The sequence below is a fragment of the Sesamum indicum genome, linkage group LG11 (assembly GCF_026168435.1).
Source record: "Sesamum indicum cultivar Baizhima isolate 11 linkage group LG11, ASM2616843v1, whole genome shotgun sequence".
Lineage (NCBI taxonomy): Eukaryota > Viridiplantae > Streptophyta > Magnoliopsida > Lamiales > Pedaliaceae > Sesamum > Sesamum indicum.
Window position 1 is genome coordinate 3,212,727 of NC_142667.1, and position 7,490 is coordinate 3,220,216.

Below are 7,490 nucleotides of genomic sequence, written 5' to 3' on the forward strand. Positions count from 1 at the left end.
TAGAAAGGATTTTCATCTCCAATTTTTATTTTCTTTTTCTTTTGACAATTAGAAATTCATAGTTTTTTTTTTTTAAATGAGAGCCTAAATGTAATCTTTTTACTGATCGATCATGACACGTTGTTCCTTTGTGCATATAATAAATATTTTTTCACATTTTAAAATATATTAAAGATTAATAAGAATAAAATATATATATAAAGCAACAAATCACATTTTCAAAAAAGAAAAGGGAAAAAATAACTTAAGGTATTATCGACACAATAAAAAGATTGGTGTAGTGATGTTAAAATAATATAGAGTCACTTTTATAAACGAAAAACAAAAGTAATTACAATGTCATAATGCAAATTGTGTGTTTATGAATTTATTAAAATAAGAAAATATCACAATCGAAATTTTGGATTTATTTATTTTGCGGGTACAAATTTCTACTTGAGTCCTTTGATTCTTTAATTCGAAAATACAATCTTGAATTTTGTCAATTTCGGAGGTGGAGTTTGAGGCTTTGATCTCCTCTGATGTAGATTTTGACTCTTTGATAACGTTAATTCGAGGGTCTTTTAACTTATTCTCGAATTAAACATTGTAAACTTGGAATGTTTGATTTGAATTTGGATGTTTCTTGATGGAGTTGGAGCTTTGATCTTCTGCCAATGTGGTTTTGTGCTTTAACAATGTTAATCCGCAGGTCTTTTGACTTGTTTCTGAATTAAACGCTGAATTTGGATTATCTCCACAATGAACGTCTTAATATTTGCCTTCAACGCCATATGTCTTCCTTAACAACTAATTAATTTTAGGGTAAATTTCACTTACCACCCGTGAAGCATGTCTTGCGCGCAAACATCCCCTTAATGTTAAAACGTACCAAAAAAGTCCATCATACTTAACGGGGTTAATAACTCTATTAAGCTATGGAGATGTGGCGTGACACAAATTTTATCTATTAACAAAAACAATCACTATGTTTGGTTTCATATTTTGTCATTTTTCGAAATAAGATAAAACACACTTAATATTTATTTTTGTGGTTTTTACACCTTATTTGTTTGTTTTACATTAGTACTGTGCATGCAAGAGGCCTAAAGTTGTGCATTGTAGAGAACCCTACTTAGTTCCAATTTCCAAGTCACCTATCTCTGCCAACACCTCTCTTCCTATACCCATATACCTTTCTCTGCCAATACCTTTTCTCCTACCACCAGCCATGCTTATACCACCCACCACTTTCTCCTCTGTCTCTAACACCAATTTCATTCAACTGAGATGACTGTGTAGGCACCGATGGTTGGTTCTCCAACGGAACCAAATTTCAGGTGCACTGGTACTTGCCGGCAATAGATTAACAAACTACTGTTTGCAAGTAAGATATACATTAGAAAGCCATATAGACTATATTACCTTGCTTGCTTTTATCGGGTTTTTAGTAGGATGTCTGAATTTTGGAGTTGTATTTATTTGTATTGGTAATAATGGTCATTGGAATTTTTTGGTGGTCAATTTTTGAAATAGTATTAGAAACAGTCAATTTTTTGTTTGGAACAGTCTCTTGTAACGGTTTTAGGAGTGGTCAATCTTATTTAGGAACACGTGTTTAGAATCGTTTTAGCATTAGTGTTAGGAATGGTTTTTTTGTTTAGATTTGTAACATTTTCTTTACAATTAATAAAATCGTTCTTAAATTTTTATTTTATAATAAAATATTTATTAATTATTTAAGTTATATATTTAATAATTTTTAAAAATTAATTAATTAATAAATTATAATAAATATAATAAATAAATAAATAATAAAATCTTAATTAATTATATTATTTAATTTAATTAATTGAATAAATATGAAATAATAAAATGTAATAAACATTATGAATAAACATGAATAATTAGAAAAAAAATATTATTTTAATATAAAATATTATTCGATTACAAAATTGAAAAAAAAATAAATCCTAATCTAAACCCTCCTTATCAGCCTCGTACATTTCGTCGTCGTTTGGCTTTGGGGGTTCGTCGGAGGCTGTGCTGGGGTGGTTAGTTGTGACAATCCGGCAGTCGAGGAGCTGGCCCGCATCTCCCTCATCATGGTCATGATGTCGACTATCATCCTTTAGCTGGTCGATGCGATCCTCCATGGCCGAATTTGATTGTAGCGGTGGTGATGGTGATATGTGGGTCCGGTTGGAGATGTGTGCCTCAGAACCAAGGTCGAATACACGACCCTTGTTCTTGCCCCCAACTGCAGCCAGCTGCAGCTGCTGCTCGATCGCCATCGAAACCTCCGATTCGGCCGTGGGTTGAGACTAATGATACTGCAAAATAAATAAAATTATTAGTACTTTACCCCAGAATTATTTTAAAAAATAAAATAAAATTACTAAGGTACACTGCCACTTCAACAACCCTCCGACCGCTCAAGCTGTCGTCCGCCTTCTTCTTATAGCATCTACCGAACAGTTCCATCTACTTGTGCAGCCGACCGAGCTCTGCCTCCTGTAGAAGAATAAACAGTTAGCATAATATGTATAAAATAATGATCAACCTTTAAAAATACTGTAATGTGCTTACCATCTTCCTCTTGTACATGCCGACAGAGGAGGATCCCCCACGTTACACTATAGAGGACGCCGAGGGGTTTTCCATCCGGTGCGCCTTATTCTTTGTGAACTTTTAGAAGTCTGCACTGGTCCAGTAGCTTGGAGCTGGAGCCATACCTCGTCAGCTAGCCAAAGTGGCTTAACCGGGCTCGTCTTGCAACGACAAACTTCTGGATCAGTTGCTGGTCTGGTGTGGCAGACGACTATCCGGCCTCCTCAGCTGCTGGAGTAACACCAAATGGTCCAACAATCATTTGGAGTCTGCGAGCGACTAACTGTCTAGCCGTGTCAGGTGGTGGGGGTGGTCGAAAGACTGCTTCCCAGGTTGGAAGCATCAAACGATAGGGATGGAAGTGGCGGGCCATAACCGCATGGTCCAGGAGGGCATACCACTAGACATAATCTATACAAATTATAGTAAATATTAATTTTTGTAATTATTGAACAATTACCTAATTATACAATTATTAATAAGAATATACTAATTCTTCTATATTGGAAATATTTTCATGAATTTATGATTATTGTACTCATTAATTATTTATAAATGTATATGTCTTTATGCACATATGCAAACGGGTCAAGCATTGTTTTAAGCTTTTTTAGCCTATCACATGAACGTTTTGTTATAGTACTACTCAGTTTATCCACTTTTTCTACAACATTGTCTTTTTTTGACAAATAAAAATGGATAAAACCTAACTAGTTCTATTAGCAAAAATTCTCTTGATGGGCTAAAAAAGTTTAAAGCAATACATGATCCGTTTGGACGTTGGCACAAAGGAACTATATATATTTTAAATAATTAATAATTATTAAAAATATTATCCTCATTTTGTGGTCATTGTACTGATTATGTAAATGTATTTTATTTTGAAATATTACCCTAATTTTGTTATTGTTGATATTATTACGTAAATAACAATATAATTGAAAATATTAGCCTTATAATATAATGCTTATTGACATTATTACACAAATAGTAATATTATTGAAAATATCAATTAGTCTAAGGTTGTGATCATTGATATTGTTATGTAAATAATATTATTATTGGAAATATTGATTAGTCTAAGGTTGTCATTATTTGTTATTATTATGTAAACAATATTATTCTTGAAAATATTAATTAGTCTAAGATTGTGATTATCGATATTGTTATGTAACTAATATTATTATAGGGAATATTAGCCTCATTTATGATTATTGACATTATAATGTTAATAATATTATTATTTATAATATTTGTCTAATTATGTGAGTATTGATTATTATGTAAATAATATTATTATTGGAATTCTTAACCTCATTTTTTCTATTGTTGTAATTGTTATGTTATTAATTTCCATTATCCTAAAATGTGTACTAAATTCATTAATTTCTTAAATAATTACACAAATTTCACAATAAATTACAAAAATTACACAATAATTGCAGAAATTACACAATGATACAATAATTACCAAAATTACACAATATGATCTAAACTGCACAATATTTTCAGAAATTACACAATTACACAATAATTACAAAAATTATAGATTACGATCTAAATTACACAATAATTGCAGAAATTACACAATTATACAATAACTACAAAACAATATTTTCAATAATTGCGTCAATTACATAATTATACCCTAATTACACAAAAATTATACAATATGCCTAAATTACACAATAATATACAAATGTAAGTTTCTGGAAAATATTTTAATTTTAGGAAAAAAAATATGCAAATTTTAGGAAAAATAATTTAATTTTATGAAAAATATTTCAATTTCAGGATAAATATATTTTAGTTTTCGATAAAAATTATTTTAATTTTTGAAAATTATTTATGAAAATATTTTCAGAAATAGTGAAAAAGAAAAAATGGGGGGAAAATATTTTAATTTTAAAAAAATATTTGAATTTTAGAATAATATTTTAATTTCTGAAATTTATTTTCATAAATAGTTTCTCAAAACATTTTCTCGAGTATTTTCTGAAAATATTTTCACAATTTTTTAGAAAATATTTATAAATTTTTAAAAATATTTCTGAAAAATATTTTCAAAAGTCGCCTTTTCATAAACATTTTAGAAAATATTTTTAGAAATGTTATTAAACACAAATTGGGGAAAGAAAATAAAAGAAGGAGAAAACTCACCTCTACCGAAGACGGACGATGGTCGGAGGTGGGAAGGCAAAAGGTCGCGGCCAAAGGTGGAGAGAGAGAGCGTGACGCCCCAAAAAATTATAATATATAATTGTGGGATTAATTGATAATTTTTTTTATAAAATTTAGTTAATTAGTAAATAAATTATGGGCCATAATTGGAATATAATAAAACTTGAACGGATTAAATTGGAGTTTGTTATAATATTTTGGGACAATTTATATTAATTAAAGAAAATTAAAAAGGACGTAATGGGTATTTTGAGAAAAGTTTAATTAAATATATAAAATAATAATAATATTATTATGTATATAATAATATAATATAATATATATATATATATATATATATATATAAAGTGAGGAGAGAGAGGGTTTGAAGTGAGGCGGTGGGGCTCTCCTTTTTACTCTTCATTTCATAACATACACACATATGCACATTAATACACACACTCATATGCACACAGCAACGCGCACACACATTTCGGAAAAATAGAGGTATGGATTTTGAACTTTAATTTTTATTAATTTATATAATTCTATTATTTAAGTACTCCATTTATTAAATGTTGATTATATTAAGCGATATACTATTTAATCGGAGTACTTTATGATTTTGATTATTTAAATTAGTGTCGTATTAAATATCTCATTTGATATAAAAATGATATAGTTGGGTAATTGAAATATTAGATTTGTGAGATTTAATTATCGTTATAGCTAATTTATATAATTCCATCGGAATTGCTAACCAAATACGCAATTATATGTATTATTGTTTAATTAAAGAGTATAATAGCGAGAAATTGATAGAAAATTTATAGAAATATTCTGAGAATTATATTTAATAAATGGTATGTTAATAAAGAGGAAAAATGAAGATGTGTATTTCGATAGAAATGGAATATTAAAGAATTATTAGAAATTGTACAAATGATATTCAATATTATATTTAAAAGAAATTACGATATTCTCGATATATTAATTGTGTATGATATAACTCATTATAGGATACGGGGGTGAAGTAAAAGGACTGACAATTAGTGACAGAGTAGAAAGAAACGTTGTAAGGTCGAGGTAAGTAAATAATTGGTATTATCTATATATGTTTTCTTGATTTGTGGTATTACTATTATATGAATTTGTGGTTCGTGCTGACATTGATTTATCTGAAGTATATGAGTGATGAATGATTTGATTTGATTGACGGTATTGTGTACGTGAAATGAGGAAATACGTTGAAATATTATGTTTATTGTTTGATGTGTTGTGGATGTTTGAAAATGAGAATATGTAATGATATATTGTTTTACGTTACTAGTTGCTTACAAGAATGGTGATATGTGGAAATGAGGGAGTGGTGGAAATTGAATATAATTGTGGCGTGAATACCCCTTGACGTGTTGAAAATGCTATGTGCGAAAAGAAAGTGCTATGTGCGAAAAGAAAATGCTATGTGCGCAATGAAAAGAGCTTTGATGCGATGCTATGTGCGAAAAGAAAATGCTATGTGCGAAATGAAACAGCTATGTGCGAGATTGATGAGCCGGCTGTCAAGGGGATTCACTTGAATTTATATAACGGTGAGACTGAGTTGGTGGAAAAAACACAATATCACCTTCTGGTAAGCAAACTAGGAAAAAAATGGAGTTTGGTTACTTGTCTTATTATGAGATAGTCATGTGGTGTAATAAAGTTTATGTTGGAATTAAATTGATTGTATTCCATTCGTGCTGCTTGTTTATCTTGTTTGGGCTATGGTTGACATGCATATATAGATAGGACTGGTTATTTGCTTACTGAGTGGCAGGCTCATTCCCCTGCTAACATTTTCTTTCAGGAATAGACTTTGAGGTGTCTGACTGTTGAAGAATAGGTCCACGCGCTATACCCAGGCAGGTCGGGCCAGTATGCAGTTTTCTCCTCTTTGTCAGTTAGAGTACAAACCACATTTTGTTTGTACAGAGAGAATATAAGCGTACGGATTACTTGTGACGAATCACCTTGTGGTGTGTGATATGTATATATATATAATGTTGTGGGTTGATAATACCTATTATGACGTTGGGGTTACGTATACACATGGATTAAATTATTATGTGCATTTATATATATAAACACAGGGATTACAATAAGTATGACGTTTAGGGTAGGTATAGCCCTTGTAGCAAAGGAGGTGCTACAGAGAGAGAGGAGGAGGAGGAGGAGAAAGGGAAAGAAAAATCTGCTAAGTGTTACTTATATATTAAAATTTTAGAACAGTTTAGGAACGATCAAATTTTTAAAAAAAATTATTCCGAAGACCATTCTTTAGTAAGCAAAATGACGTCGTTTTATTTGATGTGGATTAGTCAGAATCTTGATTCATTTAGACACGGTTGGGTATAGTGTTCCTAAATCCGTTCCTAATTACACAAAAAGATGTTGTTTAATCATAAAACGACGTCGTATTCAGAGGATAGTTAGATGACCGTTCCTATTTTTGAAACAACTGTTCCTAATATGGTGCCAAAAATATTTTCTGTTTTAAATAAAAAATAAAAAAATAAAAAAAAATGTTTGACAACACATGTTAATGATCAGAGAAAAGTACACCATAAATTAATTAAGACCATTGAAAACATATAATTTTTTGAATTAAATTAATACATGTTTGGAAGATCAAATATATTTGTATATATAAGATTGTTATTCTTACATAGATGTAAGTAGCATCTTATACTGTTATACTG

General features: G+C 30.0%; 1 long non-coding RNA gene across 1 annotated transcript; it reads left to right on the top strand.

Annotated features, from left to right (window-relative positions):
• The first annotated feature begins 5,121 nt into the window (after nucleotides 1–5,121).
• LOC148785012 (uncharacterized) lies at nucleotides 5,122–6,837 on the top strand. The gene is made up of 3 exons (XR_016062915.1): nucleotides 5,122–5,256; nucleotides 5,769–5,835; nucleotides 6,599–6,837. It is a non-coding gene; the product is annotated as an uncharacterized LOC148785012 (long non-coding RNA).
• Nucleotides 6,838–7,490: the final 653 nt, after the last annotated feature.